At 38.1% G+C, this 21143-nt stretch overlaps 1 pseudogene; it reads right to left on the reverse strand.

Annotated features, from left to right (window-relative positions):
• LOC104665141 overlaps positions 1 to 20110 on the reverse strand; it is a 32450-nt pseudogene extending 12340 nt beyond the window's left edge.
• Between the last annotated feature and the right edge of the window lie 1033 nt (positions 20111 to 21143).

Raw genomic sequence — 21143 nt, forward strand, 5'->3', positions numbered from 1 at the left:
ATGAAACAGCAATAATAATTCATTATCAAGTCTCTACAGCAACAATCAGGCTCATGGGTATGTTTAAAAGATGCATGAAAATGAGTAACTTATGTCTATTAGTACAAACACATCTCTTTAAAAAGTGCATTAATATAATTTATGCAAGTTCTTGTTGCACCTTGCACACGTTCTTCTTGCTCCGTGATTATACACACAATCATGTATGTGCTATTGTTGCTGAGCTAAGTCAAACTTACCTAGTTCCTTTTTATGTTTCTTCTTCTAACTATTACCACCTCCTAACTATCTTGTCCTGTCTCCAAGATTATCGCCCTCCAATTTATCCTCCCTAAGGCTGCCGGAATGAATTTTCTAAACTGCTCATCAGATCATGTCACTTTTCATTAGAATCCTTCAGTGGCTGCCCATTGCCTTAGGATAAAACTCAAACTCCTTAGCACGATCTGGTTCCTGCCTGTTTCCCTGGCCTCATTTCATATTATTCTCTTGCTCAGTCTAACTAAACTACAGTATTTGCAACTCTTGATCTGTTCCAGGCTCTCTCAGTGCTCCTCCCTTAGCCAAAAATATCCTCCACTTTCTTCACATAATATCTGGCGAATTCTTACTGTATAGTTAGTTACCTAATCCAGAGGCCTTCCCTACTGATCTTCTCAAGCTAAGGCTCCTGTTACCAGCTCTTACCTCTCAGGTGACTTGAAATCCTGTAATAAAATGATCAGTATTCATCTCTAAACCTCCCATTAAACTGTGAGCTCCCCAAGGGCATGAAGAGTTTTCCTCTTTGACTTTCTATTTTCAATGCCTATAACAGACCTGGCACATAGCAGGTGTTCAATCGATGAGAAATTAACACATATTCAAAGTGCTGAGCTAAATTGCACAACTGCACATCTGAAAAATACCCTAGCAAAACGTAACATATTCCATCTCTGGAATCCTTAACTTTCAATGCCTAAAATAGCCAATATTTATTCATCCACAATTCCAGGTGGTTTTAATGTGGAGGAAGCAGAGTCACCGTAGTACTTATCACCAGCCCAGGGCAGTTTCTTTGCTACATCCTTACTCTGCATCTTAAATAGTGTTCAGATCAGCTTGGTTTCCTGGCTGTATTGTTTTATATCAGGAAGTACATATGCATCGTGTGTGGGCAGGACCCGTAAATAGTCTGCATTATTAAATAACCCTTTACATTAAAGAAAATATTGCATTCTTTTTTAAAGGCCATACAAATAAAAATAGTGATCTAGTTTTTAGGCACTTAAAGTTGTCCAGTTAGTTGCATTAGGGTTTTTCAGTGACTCAGATTGGGAGTTTTAGTTTTAACTGTTAGCTTAATAGTATCAGTGTTTCCATGGTCACAGCTTGACTTTGAGATGAATACGTGGCCTAAGTAGTTAATTGAATAGTGCCATTTGCTGCTCCCACCTCCCCACTCATGAGGCACTGACTGGACCAGCAGCACTTGAGACTAGACATGGCACAGATGGTGCCTGTCTAAGTCCCTTTCTGACAGTCCGGACATCACGGCCACAAATATACAGAAAAACTACAACTCAGAGTTTAGACACCAAAGGGGAAGCAGGAACTGTTCAATCCTTTGTGTTATAGGCAGTCACATAATGGAACTCTTGAGAACACGGGGTTCTGTGATGATCGAAGTTAGTGGTTGGATAGACACAAGGGCTCTGCCCACCACTGGCTGTTATGCAGCATCTGAGTGTGCTCCTGAACAGGCTGCACATTCTACTCTTCTATGCATCTGTGGCTTTAAAGATCAGATATTTGAACCAGAGACAGTTTTGTCCTTAAAGAGACATATGAGTGTTTTCCAGGTGAAGAATGAGGTGAACTCTATGATTTTTTCCCTCTTCTGTAATTACAGAGGACACGTGTTCTCCCCATCTTGAACAATGCAAGGCCAATTTTGCATTGCTCTTTCTCTTCTATGTCTCAAAGGATTAGAAAACGCATTGCATATATCAGAGATTAAGCTATTGATTTTCTAGACAATGTGAGGAAATATCAACCCAAGTTTTCAATTTTATATCCGCAAATATCCTGTGAATCTCTACTTCTCAAAATAAATGGCTTTTCCTACTGGGGCAAATCCAGTTTCTGGTTTACTTGTCTGCTCCCCCAACCCCCTTTTCTCTCTAACTGCCACAAGGAAAATATTTCTGTTTGGTATAAGCTAACTAAGAGATTTGGCTCCCAAGGAAGTTTTCTTAGAGATTGTAGATAAAGAAATGCAAACAGTCACATATCTTTAGCACGGAAATTTGTACTTCCTTGGATAATGGTTTCAGCATTTTATAGGTGAGCTACTTGCTGACTGTTCATTATCATTTAGTCAAAAGCAACATCTGTCATGGGAAGGCCAGGAGGAAACCTTTTTGGGGTGCTTATTAGTTTTCCTTTCTCTGTTTCACGTTTAGTGACAAGTAACATATTTTAGACTATCCATATTTGTGGAGCCAGAAGATATTTGCCCTGTAAAAAGAGAGTTTGATTTTGTGAACTTTTCTGGTCAAGTTGTGGGAAAGCCCTTTTCCTGGGTGGATCAGTCCCTCCTTTAAGGGGAGAGAGCCAGTGCTTCCTTGCCCTAAGCTGTCATTCCACTTCCCCAGACGCTGGCCCCCTGAGGAAAAGCAGGGTGAAAATGAACCATTTTCTAATATTAAAAAGGATAGAAAAGTCTTCTAGGGTTTCAAGTACAAAACAAAATAAAATTGCGACATGAGCTCCAGAGCCAGCTTGTTCTTTCATCGGACTTAGCAAAGTGGAAGAGGAGAGCCATGCCCTGAGACAATGGACAAGGCACCCACCAATCAGTATTTGGAATATTTGAATCTCAATGCTGAGAGGCCAAATAAACTTACAGCTCATTAACAGGCACGTATGTAAGAACACCCACCATATTTGTATTTCATTGTTTGCAATAGTGTTGGCCAAACTCAGAACCTCTTGAGAAAGTTTTTTGAAGTACCTATTGCTAAATCAGAATCTCTGGGGCCAGGGAGCTGCAGTTTTCTTAATTTTTTTTTTTTTTTTTTTAACTTTTAAGTTCAAGGGTACATGTGCAGGTTTGTTACATAGGTAAACTTGTGTTATGGGGGTTTGTTGTACAGATTATTTCATCACCTAGGTATTAAGTCTAATATCCATTAGTTATTTTTCCTAATCCTCTCTCTCCTCCCACCCTCCGTGTCCCCAATAAGCCCCAGTGTGTATTGTTCCCTTCTATTTGCCCATGTGTTTTCATCATTTAGCTCCCACTTATAAGTGAAAACATGTGGTATCGGGCTTCCTATTCCTGTGTTCGTTTGCTGAGGATAATGTCCTCCAGGTCCAACCATGTTCCTGCAAATGACATGATCTCGTTCTTTTTTATGGGTGAATACTATTCCACAGTGTATATGTACCACATTTTCTTTATCCAGCCTATGATTGACGGGCATTTGGGTAGATTCCATGTCTTTGCTAACGTGAGTTGTTGCTGCAGTGAACATGCATGTGCATGTGTCTTTATCATAGGACAATTCATATTCCTTTGGTATATATCCAGTAATAGGATTGCATTTCTCATAACCACTCAAAGGAGTTTTATGAACTCTGTTGTTCTAAAACCCCAGTTTATATGTCATATAGTGGTACACTTTTAGTTATATGAAATAAGCTACTGTATTTTCTCTCTGAAGTCATTGTAGGATTGTAGAGTGAAACACTGAGAGTACATGTTCTTAATTCCCCTGAAAATATCAGTTTATAGTCTTTGAGACACTTGGGCCATGTTGTCTTGAGATATTTTTTATTTTTGTTATACTTTATGAAAAATACAACTATAAAAAGAAGCTATTCACTTGTTTAAGGAGAAACTGAAGGTTCTGAGTTGATCTAAAGCTAACAACATCAGACAACTTAAATACCAAATATACTGGGCCATCAACTGTGAATCAAATCCTTAAGATGATCCCTGTATATAAATGAAGCTAATCATTGACTATTTGACTATCACCTTGATTCAATCAAACTTATCTATTTGAGTTAATTGATTATATATGGACACTAAAATAGATACCATTGTAACAAAAGAAACAGCAAATATGAAATGATGAATTATGGAGCCTGTTTATATATGAACTTTCTCTTTAACATTTACATTGTTTTTTTTTTTTTTTTTTTTTTCTGACCTTAAGAATGGAAGGCAAACAGAGAACTTCAAGTGAATATCAAAAACTGAATATCTTGTCCCAAATTCAGCTCAACTTGAAAGTCTTCATCCACAAAGTCACATATGGCATAGCAACCACTGATTTCATTTTTTATAACTCCAGAAAATTAATTTGTGGGTACCCACATCTCTGAAAGTTTTATTGACTAATCTTAGTCACTGAACTTTGTGTAGGGAACCTTCTGGTAAAGGCAGACTGCCTTCTGCCTTTGCTTAGTATTCTTTAAAAATGAACTTCTTGTTCTATACCACTTAAGATTTTTTTAAATAGTGAACATTATAAACCAAGAGAAACAGCTGAATAAAGCCATATGACACGATTAGGAACAGTTGACAGAAACCATAGTCTCTGTAAATCCACTGCTTGTTCCAAAAGATACCAATTAGTTTTTGCTGTCTTCATTGGTTGGCATCGTGTAGACATAGCTGAAGTTCAAAACACTAGAACAATACCAATTAGACCTTATGAAGAAGCAGGAGATGATGGGAAGGGCCAGTCTTTGGATTTTACGTTAATATAAAACATATATTGAAACACTGTTCTGTAAAGCTATAAACTATACCATATTTAAGCACATAATATGTAATAATGAATATACATTTTTGGCATATTATATCTAGACTAAGAGAACTTTATTAAATATGCACTACCTATAGTTTATTTTTTATTAGCAGAAATCAAAGTTAATACAGTGCAAAAGGCTATCCTTATAAAATACTCATACAATTATCGAAACTTGATAAACAGGAGTACACTGGAACATGGCAACTCTGAGCTTATTATGGCTTTTAGTAAAAACATTCCTGGGGCAATTTAATATTGATATTGGAGTAATTTATTAAAATTAGGGTAATCATGATGAAAAGGCAAGCAACTTGAATAGTTTCCTTCCCCTAGTGAAATAATGCCTATTCTATTGCAGTTACTGACCTTTGAAGGTCTAACTGAATATTGATAAGCAAATAACAGGTATATTTTGATTATATAAAAATTCAACATAAGAAATATGTTCTATGAGCATTCTCTCCTCTTCCTTTTCTAACTGAGCCCATAGTAAAGTCTTTTCTGTTTGGAGGAGGTCATGCAAGCTTTATTCCTTCTCTCTCTACTTCTCCTGTGGGACAAATGGCCTATCTAACTAACGAAGTGGAAGAAGAAACCTAGCATATATGCCCTAGCCCAATCTGGGATCTTTCAAAAAGTGGCTCATACCTAAAATGCACATATTTGTCTCCTGGACGTACAATGGACCGCATTTGCTGTTTTGGAGAAACAATTGGTAAACCCATTTGACCACGGATCCATACTTTGTTCTTACTCTTCAATGAACTCAATCCCTCAAAAAGTGATAGTTATTATTTCTACCTGTGTGACCCTATCTCTTTCTTCTGTATTAGTTCAGAATTAGGGAGAGAAAGTTAGAGGTGGATTATGTTACTGCCAATCCCATCTACCCTCACGTCCAAATCTAACATAATGGGAGTTCTGGAAATTCCATATCTTTCTGTTCAGCTGCTCTAGTTTAGCCTTTTCCTGATCCTTTACCACCCATTACATCCTTGCCTTCGACCCTTGTATTACCTACTTCTAATCATTGTCTAGTGTCTCTTCAGAAGGCCATGTAGTTATACTCTCGTACTCTAGTTCTCTTAAACTCCTGAACCAAAGAATCCATCTAGGCGTGATCTTTACTACTTATTTGAATAACAAACTCCTTCCAGCCTGCCGACCAAATCTTTTCCAACCTCCTGTCCTAGGTAGGGGTATGGGTTTTCTCTTGTCAATGGATCCCAGAACTATTTTGTCAGTCCTTGGTGATAAAATCTTAGCTCTTTTTGTCCCATTGACAAGAAATTTTAATAATCACTGCTACGACTTGTAGTTCCAACTACAGGTAGCAATGTAATAATGACATAGTATTATTATTAACAGAGTTCATATGGCCGGGTGCCGTAGCTCACACCTGTAATCCCAGCCCCTTGGGAGGCTGAGGTGGGTGGATTACTTGAAGTCAGGAGTTTGAGACCAGCCTGGCCAACATACTGAAACCCCGTTTCTACTAAAACTACAAAAATTAGCTGGACGTGGTGGCACCAGCCTGTAGTCCCAGCTACTCGGGAGGCTGAGGCACAAGAATCTCTTGAACCCAGGAGGCAGCGGTTGCAGTGAGCCGAGATTGTGCCACTGCACTGCAGCCTGGCGACAGAGCAAGACTCTATCAAAAAAAAAAAAAAAAAAAAAAAAAAAAAAAAAAAAAAAAAAAAAAAAGAAAGAAAGAAAGAAAGAAAAAGAGAGAGAGAGAGTTAATCTGCAAGTAATATGAGAAAAATTGATTTTCACCTTAGCTGTGTTTTGCATATATAAGATATGGGAGTTACTTTATGGTAACTCTTTCCATCAATATGTATAAATGTAAGAGAGTTTTCTCAGCATTATAATCAAAGACCTACTCACTGCAAAACTGGTCATAATATGGGCATTTTGGGTAGTGGTATCAATTGAATTCCTGATTTCTCTGTTCGGACACATCATCTTTTCCGAGAGTCTTGCTCTTTGAGAGGCTAGCCACTATCTCTGTTTCCCATACTTCCCCTTGAGAAGCCTACCCTGCTTGCTTATTTGAAGGAGAGGAAATCATCAGGAGTTTTAGAGTGAATCTTATCCCAGTTGTCTCATATATGCAAAAAGTAGCCATGTTTCAAGACATCTTCATTATTCCCATAAGTATGTATTATGAAAAGGAATATCTGCAACAAGAAATTCAAAAGGAAGCAGAAATCTTGATCTGCCAGGACACAAAAATTCTTATTTTACTATCCATTACAAGATATTTAAATGTCACTTACCCTCTTAGCATGTTAATTTTCCTCCATCGTTAAAATGAGTGACAGTTTTCTGGCCAATTTCATTAATTAGCCAGCCCATCAAATAAGTAGTTTTTGAGTAAAAATGTTTAAGCACAATACTACACTCCATGCTGGGGAAAAGAAAAGTCTATGTAAACTATTACAGACCTATTTCTTGTTTCCCAGGACCATAAAAAGAAGCCCACGTACATTAAACAACTAGGGAAGGGGACTATACATTGTACATTCTAATATAGGGCTAATAAAGTATCACATAGACAAACTGCAAGGAGCAGATATAAGAATAATAAACACACAACACTGTGAAAGTCTAAAAAGATTTAACAAACGCTAATTGTTTTTGAGTGATTCATGAAAAAAGTAATTCAGGAGACTATTTAAAGTCTACATTAGCTAGCTCTGGAGGCAGCATAGAAATTTAAAACACAGGCTTTACCCTTCAATAGTTTATCATTTAATCAATGAATATTAGATATGAGACCCAATATTAATTGTATATACATATATATTTCTTTTTTTTTTTTTTCAAGATGGAGTTTTACTCCTGTTGCTCAGGCTGGAATGTAACGGCGCCACCTCGGCTCACTGCAACCTCTGCCTCCTGGGTTCAGATGATTCTCCTGCCTCAGCCTCCTGAGTAACTGGGATAACAGGTGCCTGCTACCTGTATTTTTAGTAGAGATGGGATTTCACCATGTTGGTCAGGCTGGGCTCAAACTCCGGACCTAAGGTTATCCACCCAGCTCAGCCTCAAAAAGTGCTGGGTTTACAGGCGTGAGCCACCGTGCCTGGCCAATAGTATTATCTATAATAAAGAAACTTTCTGGCCTTTCCAGACTAGGTCGCTACTCCTTGATATACCAGGTATTGCCACTTTTTATAAATACATTAAGCTATTAATTTTACATTTATTTGTTTAATCTCTCAATACCCTATTAGAAAGTAAGCTCACTTAGGATGGTGACCGTGACTCTCCAGTTTGCCACTGTATCTTAGCATAGAGTTTTGGATACAGTGGGTACTCAATAAATACTTTTAAATTAATTAATAATAAATGAACACACATTTTTGTTATTATATTACTTTATTATATTATATTTATTATATAGGTAATGGACTGAATTGTGTCACCCTCAAAATCTACATGCTGAAGTACTCAGAATGTGGCCTTATCTGGAGATAGGATTTTTACAGAGGTAATCAAATTAAAATGAGGTCGTTAGAGTGGACTAACCCAGTATGACTAGTATTCTCAAAAAAGAAGAAAGACATACAAACAGGGAGAATGTCATGTGAACATCAAGGCAGAGATCATGGTGATGCTTCTATAAGCCGAGGAATGCCAAAGATTACTAACAAATCACCAAAATCTAGGGAAGAAACCTGAAACCAGTTCTTCCTCTCAGCCCTCGGAAGGAGCTAACCCTGCTAACACCTCGATTTCTGACTTCTAGTCTCCAGAACTGAGAGTAACTTTCTGTTGTTTAAGCCACTCAGTTTGTGGGTTTGTCATGGCAGCCCTAGCAAACTAATACACATTCACTTTAAGCCTCTTAATTGAATGGTTGACGAAAAATGGCCATTTTTTTTTAATAACAGCTCATTTCGTGATTTATAGTTTTATAAGATTATTTAACTTTTGATAAATCATGGGGTCTTTGAGAAACAAAAGACATTGAATTTCTCCTTTACCCTGTATTTAACCATGAATTCATTGAAATCTATTCCCTGAAAATTCTGTTTACTTTAACGTATTTTATAGAAAGAGAGAAAAAAAGATCCCTTTTATATATAAATCATGTGCTTTCTATGTTCTAGGCTTGTTAAGCCATTTATTTAACAGATACATATTTAGAATCTGGTGTATGCCAGTTATTGTACTGGACCCTTGAGAATAAAGTAGTGACAAGACAAACAGCATCTCTGTTTTCATGGAACGTATAGTTTAGTGATAGAGACAAATCATAAATATGCAGATAAAAAATAAATATGTTGTCATAATTGTGGTAAATATTAAGAAGAAAATATTTAGTGTGCTGTGATAGAATAGGAAGCGAATTAAGACTTGGGAGTCAGGCAAGACCTTCTTGAGGTCGTGACATTTAACTCGAGAAGTTTCAGTAGGAGTCAGCCAAGTGAAGGGTTTTATTCCAGAAAATGCAAAGTTTAAAGTAATAAAAGGGTATGATAAAATTTTTATCTTTAAGAGATTACTCTGGGGTGAGCGTGGTGGCTCACGCCTGTAGTCCCAGCACTTTGGGAGGTCAAAATGGGTGAATTGCTTGAGCCCAGGAGTTTGAGACCAGCCTGGGCAACATGGCAAAATTCTGTTGCTACAAAAAAAAAAAAAAAAAAAAAAATTAGCTGCTTGGTGGCACTTGCCTATAGTCCCAGTTACTTGAGAAGCTGAGGTAGAAGAATTGCTTGAGCCCCAGAGGTGGAGGTTTCAGTGAGGTGAGAGCATGTCACTACACTCCAGCCTAAGTGACAGAGCAAGACCCTGACTCAAAAAAAAAAAAAAAAAAAAGAGAGAGAGAGAAATTATTCTGGCTGGTAAAATAAGGAAAAATTGAAAAAGGACAAGAATGAGAGTAGAAATAGCAAGTTACAGTGCTCTCAAGGTGTCCAAAGTCTCAAGGTGTTCAAAGATGATGTCCTAGACAAGGATAGTGGCAGAGATAACACAAAGAAATAGAAAGATTCCAGATATATTTCTGAGCTAGAATCAACATGATTTTTTAATGTGAAGAGGGAGGAAAAAGGACATATAAAGTCTGATACCAAAATCCTGGTAGAAGAAGTAGAATGAGTGGAGGGCCCACTTACTGAGATAGGAAGCCCTGAAGGAGGGTTAGACTTATTTAGGATGAAGGTTGTACTTTATCCTCTATTTTTAAAATTTAATCTTCATAGCAGCTCTAAACTTTAGAAATTATTATCACCTGGTTTACTGATGAAAAGGTAACTTTCATCAGTCTCTGTAAGTAATATATCCTAGGTGTTGTATTCTTCCAACTAAGCTCCATGACTTGTTAAAGACTAAATTTAAGCAACACTGAGAGGGCATTTATCTTGTGCCAGGCATTCTGTAAAACACAAGGATGAATGTTTTAGCTTCAGCCTTCTAATGAGGGAAACAAAACAGAAATTATAATTCCATGTAGAAAATACAATATTAGAGATATTTAAGGAATATTTTGGAAACCCCAGAGGAAGATATTTACATTAGTTCAGAGTGTGAGTGAGAATGACACAAAACTTCCTAGCAAAGGTTACATCTTAGTTGAGGCTTAAGGGGTCTGCTTAGAAATTAGGTTCATGGATCAGGACTAGGACTAGTGGAGGAAGAGACAAGAGGATTGAGCAACCAGTATGATTAATAAAATACACAAAGTTTTGTGAACTGAAAAAGAAGGTAAGTACTATACCATAAGGTCTTTTAAGGAATATTAAAGAGCTTTGTTTTTATTATATAATGCATAGTAAGGGAACATAGTTGTATTCTCAATTCAGGAGTGACATTATCAGTTATCTAATATCTCTTTCTGTTGGCTGCATTGAAGATGAACTTGAGGGTACTAAGTCTGGAGAGGGGAAACCAATTCAGACATGAGCAGAGTAGTCCAATAGAGAGACAATAAGAGTTCCAATTAGGTTGATGGCTGTTCATATGGAGAGAATTAAATGGACTGGAGAACTAAGTAAAAAGTAAAATCAGTAAGAAATAATGACGCATAGATGTATTAAATTCGAAGATCAAGAAAGAGTAAGGAGTAAGGGATAAACCCAGGTTTCTAACTTGGGTTAGTAGGTAGCAGTTACAAGAAGAAAAGCCAGGTAGGGAGAAGAACATGAGTTTAGGTTCAGACTTTTTGAATCTGAGGTTCTACATGAAATAGAACCGAAAATATATTCTCAGATTAGTGTTTTTCAAGAGTAGCCTTGAAAATAGCCATTTGTCCATTATTGAGGTTCAATCAAGATTTGTGGTGAATAAAAAAGCAGAATTTCTTCATAATTTTTCATTTTCATATATTCAAATAGAAGCAGACAGTAATACAGTTCCGTAATTGGTTACATTTTTGGCACTTCTTTACAAGATTGAAGGAGTTCATTGGATGTGACTCATGGATAAGGTTTCAGAGTTGATCTATGATAGGAGATCATACAGACTACTTCCTGTAGTCTTTATCTGTGAAAGAGAAATAAGATTGTAGAGGAAAATGTTGTATCTTGGTGCCTATGTTCTTTCCTCTAGCGAGACTCTTTTTGGGTGACCTACCACCTAATCTTGTCTGGAAACAAAGATACTTTTTCTCCTTTGGGAAGCAGGTAGATCACGAGGTCAAGAGACCAAGATCATCCTGGCCAATATGGTGAAGCCCGTCTCTACTAAAAATACAAAAAAAAAAAAAAAAAAAAAAATTAGCTGGGTGTAGTGGCGGGTGCCTGTAGTCCCAGCTACTCTGGAGGCTGCGGCAGGAGAATTGCTTGAACCCAGGAGGCGGAGGTTGCAGTGAGCCCAGATTGTGCCACTCCACTCCATCCTGGCGAAAGAGTGAGAATACGTCTCAAAAGAAAAAAGATATTTTTTCTCTACAGCAAATGAATTACATCCTGAATTCACTCCTTGATGCAGAAGAACTTTGTTTTCCTAAGGAAATTCTAGATAAGCATACCACAATTCAAAGACAGACGGTCTATAGACCAGACAAATTTATAGAATTCTGTCTTTAGAGAAGAGAAAGAGACAGTTGGTACAGATCTCATGACTAGCAAACACGAGAGAAAGCCAAAATAAAAAATGATATAAGCCCAAGCCCAATTCTTCCCATGCAATTACTATTCAACAAATCCAGAATGTTTTTAGAAAAACATAAAATACAACCTTAAATTAAATACAGAATATCCCTTGAAAAATATAGAATACAGTTTCAAATGAAATGCCATATGACTTTCATATACAAAGCATGTGTTTTTGTGAAACATGGTGCTTTGAAAGAAATCCACTCTATGTAAAATTGATTTACATATATTAAAATTGGGATGTGATTCTAGAACATAGAAAATATTTTCTAAATATAGTAAGAATGTACTGTGTTTTAAATCTATACCTCATTAATTAAATAGGGTTAGGTAACATAAAACATGCCCTGGATTGATCAAGAGGGAGGTGATTGAAACTATTTTTTTGTTCCACCAACAACCAGTGAGGCAAATTTTCTCTCCAGTTCACTATAAAACAGAACTTGTTAATGGGAAACTGCTTATTAAGAAGGAAGGCCAGAGTCTATGTCTTTCCCAAGGGTGATATTCAGCCAAAAGACCTGAATAATGGCATTGGACATCCTTATTTATGACTTTAGTGAACACGCAACAGAATGAATATACTTCAATTCTTTGTAGAGGGCTGCCAAAAAGAAACTTGCACTGCAGTGCACTATTGTGTTGCTGCACACAACCAATTTTTTAGCGTTTCTCACTGTAGTTTTGGTACTAACTAAACTAATTGTCACAGAATTTTGTTGCTCCTTTTTAAATTTTGTTGTTGTTGTTGTTATTGTTTGATTTTGTATATTTATTTGCTTGTTATTTTTGGTAACAGAATTATTCCAGGGAAACTACAGCCATTTGTTTTGGGGGAGGAGAATTTAGTAGTCATTTATGGCCTTTCATTTTACATTTAACCTAGTTTATTTTTAAACGAACCAGTAGTCTTCTTCTGGTACCTTATGAATAATGACCAAGCCTCCTATTTTTGCTTCCGTATTAAGACAAGCTACTGAATTGTTGATTTTCCTAAGATAAACAATAGTAATTCTAGTCCACATAGGCAGCACTTTTCATCATATTCTTTCAAATGATATTATGGTTGATGAATTTTGATATTAAAAATTGTTTTATGTACCTAAACTTTATTGCTAGCATTTATTTTTCTCCATTTATTTCTTAGTTGTCTTATAAAAAACTATCTGTGTACAAAGACCCATCCTATATCTTGGTCAGTCCAATGATACTATGGTTATATAGTGTATATATAGAAAATGAAATACACTGTTAGCTGCTATAAATTTCTCCATTGTAAAATACCGATCACTTACATTTGGTAGCAATAAAAGACAGTTCACCATGGATATGTGATGTTTATTTATTAAATATAAGTAAATTGGAATAAAAAAATAAAAACTATAAGTCAGTGTATGGAATAGTTGGCGCTATTGGAAAACTTTCCTTTAAAACAAGAAATCATGGCACTTAGGACCAAAACCTAATCTTATAAAACTATTATTCTAATAAATAATAATATTTATGTATTTTACTAAGTAAGAGCCCATATAAAATGGATATGGTTGACAATGTTGACATGTTTGGGAAGAAAGTACCTGGAGTTATTTCTACCTGTTTAATCTGAAATTTTTCTTGAAACTTGAATTTAAAAACTGAACAGCTTCTGTTCTCTTCCTTTCCTGTACAAATGTCTCTATTTTTCGATTGTATGAAAAGGGTTAATGATGCAAAGTCATGTGTTTTGGGTAAAAATTAAAGTTATTTTACAAGTCCAAATAATTAAATTAAAACAGAATTGAAAGAGAAAAATATGTTTAGCATAAATTTGAATGGATACTCCTCAGGGAAACAAACAGTAATCCCTTCACTCCCTCCAAATCTCAAACACTCCCCCCTGCACACAAACACAGGCACATGCACACATGCATACATGCACAGGCACATGTAACACATGTGTACATGCACACAGGCACAGGCGCACACCATACCACCACAACTTCATGAGACCTTAGGGTTGAGATGGGAGAGGGAAAGTGCCAGGGAACATTTTTCAAACATTTATCTCTTGAACTTGAGCATTGAAAAGATGATTAGAAATTCACCATACTAATTAAAATACAATACAGTTAAGTACTGAGGGATTTTAACCAAAGGAAAAAGGTGTAAACAAACAGCATATTAAGATTTCATGTCTAGGAGTAGTGGTCGAGAGTACCCCAATGGTCTAATTTGCTCAAGCCATGAAAATCAGTTCTGTGATGATGTGAAAATTGAATTTGATTTAGATTCGTTTGTATCTTACACTTGACTTTTTATCTCTGATATTATCTCTGAATTAGATATTATCTCTGAATTAGAAAGCAGGATTGAAAAAAGAGCCGTGTTCTCAACAAAAGATCCATTTTCCTTGGCATGCCCAACTAAAATCTTATGTCACATGTTGATAAATATCTCTCAGCCGGAGACCCTAAAACTCCCTTTCCTCAGGCAAGTAACCCAAGGTTTAAACCTGAAAGCAAGTACACCAATGCACCAGACGCCAAAGATGGTGGTAGATGATCTCAGGAAGACAAATAAGTTCTTAGACATGCTATTTTGTTTGGGTAGATCTCAAGCCTGTGATCTTTAAAAAGTGGTGATTATTAAAAAGTCAGGAAACAACAGATGCTAGCGAGGCTGTGGAGAAACAGGAATGCTTTTACACTGTTGGTGAGAATGTAAATTAGTTCAACCATTGTGGAAGACAGAATGATAATTTCTCAAGGATCTAGAACCAGAAATGGCATTTGACTCAGCAATCCCATTACTGGATATATACCCAAAGGAATATAAGTCATTCTACTATAAAGACACAGGCACATATATGTTTATTGCAGCACTATTTACAATAACAAAGACATGGAACAAACCCAAATGCCCATCAGTGATAGACTGGATAAAGAAAACAGGTACGTAAACACTATGGACTACTGCACAGCCATAAAAAGGAATGAAATCATGTCCTTTGCAGGGACATGGATGAAGCTGGAAGCCATCATTCTCAGCAAACTAACGCAGGAACAGAAAACCAAATACTGCATGTTCTCACTCATAAGTGGGAGCTGAACAATGAGAATACATGGACACAGAGAGGGGAACATCACACACCAGGGTCTGATGGGCGATGGGGGCTGAGGGGAAGGAAATTAGAGGACAGGTCAATAGGTGCAGCAAACCACCACGGCACGCATATACCTATGCAACAAACCTGCACGTTCTGCACTTGTATCCTGTTTTTGTTTTTGTTTTAGAAGAAATAAAGAAAAAATAAATAAATGCTATGTTCTGTCCTTTCAACTTAGGAGATAGACCAAGAGTGGAATTCCAGCATCATCTTTTGTCTTACAAATAAGATCAAAGTCATGTGGAAGTTTAAACCACTTCTCAGTAGAAACTTTGGGGAATTCCAGGTTTGCCTAGAGGCTTCCAAATTCGGCCCAGACAAAGCATTTGCGACTTCACAACCTGATCCTTTCTATATATGCTTCATTCTGTCTTGGATTTGGCTCCCCATCTTTTAAGGTACAGTAATTTTTCCTGTTTATCGTGAACTTAATACACCACATAAGAGCACTCCAGCAAGAGGTAAACGGAAAGAATGGTTTCAAGTCTTGAATTTTCTAGCCTATCCAAGGAAGGTCCTACTGGGCTTTGGAGCAGCAAGAAGTCAACTTCTGATGCTGCATAGTAGTTCTTTTCTGCCCTGAAGTAGTTTTAAGAAGGCAAGTCTAGCTAACAAGCTCTTCGTGTGTAAACTGGTTTTCTGTAGTAAAGGGTAAGGTAAAAATTAGCATAATTAACAGTTCAACTACTTGATCACCTTTCTTTCTTCTGGAAAATATCAGGGGTCAGGAATAGGCTTATAGGAAGGTTCTGGTTTCAGGAATTCCACTGTTGCTTTTGATAAGGAAGAATAAAGTTTCTCCCCTATCCTGGAACTTGTAGCAAGTAGCCTTTTCATGGGAAAGGGGTATCTTTCCCATTTATCTCCAGCATAGAAATATACCCAGGAGAAGGGGCAGGTTGTCAGTATCTGTGAATGATTTCCTATTGTGGCACTAGCCAACCTGCCAAAGATTTCTTCAGTGATTTCCAAACTTTAATTACTTCAGAATCACCTGGAGAACGTTTAAAATATGCAGATTCCTGGGCTATCCTTCCCCAAATAATCTAATTTTGTACTTCTGCTCTCAGACTCAGAAACCCGCATTTTAAACAATCATGCCTCGTGACTTTAATGAAGGCAGTAAGTGGACCACATTCTGACAGTTATTATATCAAATTACCTCCTGGACCTTCATGATCACCCAAAGAAAATCCACTAAGGGTGTAATGGGGAAACAAAGATATTATGTGTAGAAGGGTGAGCAATGGAGACGAAAACAAAAGCCTCATAATTTATCCTAGAATGTGTTATAATACATTTCTGCTCTTGAATTTCAATAGCTGTATTAGTTTGCTGAGCCGCCATACAAAGTACCACAAACTGAGTGGCTTCAGCAACAGAAATTGATTGCCTTGCAGTTCTGGAGGTTGAAAGTCTGAGGTCAAGGTGTTGGCATCTTTGATTCCTTGTGCAAGCTATGAGGAAGAATCTGTTCCATGGCTCTCTTCTAATTTCTGGTAGTCTCAGGTTTTCCTTGGCTTGTAGATGGCATTCTCCCTGTGCTCTCACACTTTCTTCCCTCTGTATCGATCTCTCTGTATGTCCAAATTTCTCCTTTATGTAAGTATACCAGCCATATTGGATTACGACTATCCAATGATCTCATTTAATGTGATCATCTGCAAAGACATTATTGACAAATAAAGTCACCTTCACAGGTACTGGGAGTTAGGACTTCAATGTCTTTTGAGGGAACACAACTCAACACATGATAACAGTACAAAAATATTTATTTTACTTTATCCTGCTACAGGTGTTAAAGATATGAAAAGAATAGGATTCAAATGGAAAGAATACAAACTGAGTTGTCCACTATCCAAGTGTTCCATCCTGTGTTTCTAAACTCCTTGGTAGTTAAAGGGCCTGGCCGTTTTATAAGATGCCTCATGGAAAAATAAAAAATTAAGGATTTTTAGAAATCAAACCCATTTAAATTAGCAGTTACTGCTTCCTGACTCAAAAGAGAACATAATATCTATCCTAATTAATAAAGACACTTCAGTGTATTTTGCTTTGACCTAAGAAGGAGTACCAGATATTGAGAAAGAAAAGCATTAAGGAATTAATTTTATTTTTGTACATAAAGACACAAAGATTGTAATTAAAGACTAAAAACTAAAGTTGAACCAGTTTCAGGGGCTTTATGATTCAGAGGCTTCCTGCCAGGCTATGTAATTTGCAAAACCCAGTGAAACATGAAAATGAGGGGACCTTTATTAGAAATCTATTAAGAATTTCAAGACCATGACAGTAGAATATATATATATTTTGAGACAGAGTCTGACTGCAGACTGCACCCAGGCTGGAGTGCAGTGGCGCAATCTCGGCTCACTGCAAGCTCCGCCTCCTGGGTTCACACCATTCTCCTGCCTCAGCCTCCCGAGTAGCTGGGACTACAGGGGCCCACCACCACGCCCAGTTAATTTTTTGTATTTTTAGTAGAGACGGGATTTCACCGTGTTAACCAGGATGGTCTTGATCTCCTGACCTCGTGATCCACCTGCTTCGGCCTCCCAAAGTGCTGGGATTACAGGCATGAGTCACCACGCCTGGCCTACAGTAGAACATTAAACCAGACATGGGGCCACTGCAAGCATGAGTGCTTTGTGTGACCACGTATGTTGTACATCTATGAAGCCAGCCACACTTCCTGCTCTGGGGCATAGGCATATCTGGTAGGTATAGTCTAGGATGGCCTTAGCCTAGAATGGCAAAGAGATTTCAAGGACTGGACTAATCCTAATGGCCCACGGTGCCTGCCTGGAGCACTGCATTTGCATACCTGGAAAGTTGAAAAGTACATCGTAATTGATGAGCAATGTCTACCATGCACATAGGATATGTTTTTCTATCTCTAGACTTAAAATCTGACTTCAGAAGAATATTTTTAAAAATCTACTTATTTATTGAGGTAGAATTTTTATACACTATATCACACATTTTAAAGGTATAGGTATCTTAATTTGACAAATATGCTTCTGTATAATCACCAGCCCATTCCAAATATAGAACATTGGCATTTTCCCAGAAAGTTTCCCTTTGCCTCTGTGCATTCAATTTCTCTCCCCTCCTTCCCATCCACCTGCAAATGACCACTGACATGTTTTCATGACTATTGGTTAGTTTTGCCTGTTATAGAATTTCACGTAAGTGTAATCACACAGTCTTTATTGTGTGTATGGCTTCTTTTGCTCAGCATAATGACTGTGAGATTCATCCATGTCACGGACTAAATCAGTAGTTCATTTTACTTTATTGCTTAATAGAATTTATGGTAAGAACATACTAAAATTTGTTTATGCACTTGCTAGTTGGTGTACCTTTGGACTGTTTCCAGTTTGGGAGTTCTGGTGTGAACATTGGTACACAAGTGTTTTTATTAACACATGTTTTCAATTCTCATGCGTAAGTACTAAAGAGTGGAATTGCTGAGTATGCACATGTTTTAACTTTACGAGAAACAGTGGGTGTGTCATTTTACACTAGTAATGTGTGAAGGATCTAGATGCTCCACATCCTTGCCAACACTGCAGGATTGATGGTCTTTTTAATGTTGGGCATTTTAGTGGCTGCATGGTGGGATTTCATTGTATTTTGCATTTGCATTCCCAAAGGGTTAACAAAGTCGAAGATTTTTTTTTTTTCATGTTCTCATTGACAAGTCATTATAAAGTATCTGTTCAAGTCTTTCATCAAATTTTTAAAGACAGGTACTTTATATTTTGGAGGAATTTTAGGCTCATGGCAAATTAAATATAAAAGTACAAATATAAAGTACAAATTTCCCATATACCACTCACCTTCCCCCACCCCACAGACAGCTCTCCACCAGGGCCTGGGTTTCAAGCACCAAACTAGGCAGCCATTTGGGCAGACATGGAACTAAGTGCAGGAGTTTTTTTCATACCACAGTGACACCTGGAACACCAGCGAGACAGAACCATTCACTCCCCTGGAAAGGGGGCTGAAGCCAGGGAGCCAAGTGGTCTAGCTCAGCGGATCCCACCCCCATGGAGTCCAGCAATCTAAGATCCACTGGCTTGAAATTCTCCCTGCTAGCACAGCAGTCTGAAGTCGACCTGGGATGCTTGAGCTCCGTGGGGGGAGGGGTGTCACCATTACTGAGGCTTGAATAGGGGGTTTTCCCCTCACAGTGTAAACAAAGCCACCACTGGGAAGTTCAAACTGGGCGGAGCCCACTGCAGCCAGCAAAGTCACTGTAGTCAGACTGCCTGCCTAGATTCTTCCTCTTTGGGCAGGGCATCTCTGAAAAAAAGGCAGCAGCCCCAGTCAGGGGCTTATAGATAAAACTCCCATCTCCATGTGACAGACCACCTGGAGGAAGGGGTGGCTGTGAGTGCAGCTTCAGTGGACTTAAACGTTATTGCCTGCCAGCTCTGAAGAGAGCAGAGGATCTCCCAGCACAGCACTTGAGCTTTGCTAAGGGACAGACTACTTCAAGTGGGTCCTGACCCCCATGCCTCCTGACTGGGAGATACCTCCCCAAATAACAGTTCCCCAAGGCTGCTGCCATGGGCTGCAATCAGTACCCATTTCCCCTTCTGGATCTAGGGGACAATTTCTTCATTCCAAAAGGGCAGAGCTCTGGCAGTAGTGTCCTTCAGACTCACAGGTGGGTAGCTGATCTTCAGTGAGATCTGCATACTTGCAGTCCTTACCGATACTGCTGTAGAAGGGACGCTCTGGCTCCTCCGGAGGTGGTAGGGCAGCATAGGAGCACCTCCAGATCTTTACCTGAGCCTCACCGTGCTTGGCAGCAGTTTGTGCTTTATTGTGTTGATCAGACCACCATAGTGCAGGTCACCGAGGTGCCAAGTCCTCACTACAAGCAGCCACCTCTGGCCCATGGCATCCAGCACTGCCCAGAGGGTCCAGGTCACTTTCTTTTGCACTGAGGTAAAGAAGATATCGAACTCATAGCCAACATCTCACAGCACCTTCCCACCATGCTATGCCTGCTCATGGCTTGCCAGCTCAAGGTTGGCATGTTACCAGCCACAGAAGAGGGGTTCCAGACGCTCTCATCCTGCCGGGTCAACACCAGCTTATACACGGCCTTGGCGGTAGGGTGGGGATATGGCACTGACTAGGACTCACAGAGATTCCAGAGCACTCTGTTCCCTTTAAACAACACAAAACATCTCCTCTCAGATCAAAGAAGCTTCTTTTGTCTTGTAACAATGTTGAAGTTTTGCTTCTAAAATATAATTCTCACAGTAACTAATTTAGTAACAGGATCCTTGCAGATTCCTGCTGAAATGTGACCAGTCTTCCTTTCAGACTCTATAGCCTGAAGTATAATTTCTACTTACTGGCCTTTGTAGACTTAATACAGATTTTTTAAAATGTCAAAGCTCACATTCTCCTGCTACTGAAAGTATTTCTGAAGTAACCTCACTTTCATAGCTCCCCTGTTGTAGGGTTCTCTGTCAATCATAATGCTACATCTTTGTACAGACAAAGGGAGAGCTGGGCTGGAATATGTCAATAATTATTTGCTAACAGGGGCCCATCCACATGTTTCCCCTTTAGTCACTGAACCATAATTATTCACAGGAATAAACCCTTGAAAGTGGAGAAATCATGACTTTTTAATCTTTGAGTCTTAATTCCTCCTGGTCTTTCTTCAGCATTTCCCACTCAGTAAAATGCTGTGCATATGGTATTAGCTAAATAATAGTGGAAAGACTGTTCCTATATATTTTAATGACCAGTATAAAAACCTGGCTCACTTGCACAATGAAACACAATTATTATATTTACTTTTCTTCCTCTGGTCCTCAATTAGAAATCAACAGGTCAAGATAATCTTATGAGGCTAGCTGCTGAGGCTAAGAGCCAAAGACTGTTTGTGCACTTTGAATCTTTCACCCTTTACATTCAACTGGTAGACCAATGGTGACTATTAGCTCAGGGCCAGAGAAGCAGGATCTGAAATATACTGATTTTTTTTTTTTTTTTTTTTTTTTGAGACAATCTCACTCTGTCACTAGTCTGGAGTGCAGTGGCATGATCTCAGCC

Source organism: Rhinopithecus roxellana, chromosome 3, assembly GCF_007565055.1.
Source record: "Rhinopithecus roxellana isolate Shanxi Qingling chromosome 3, ASM756505v1, whole genome shotgun sequence".
Lineage (NCBI taxonomy): Eukaryota > Metazoa > Chordata > Mammalia > Primates > Cercopithecidae > Rhinopithecus > Rhinopithecus roxellana.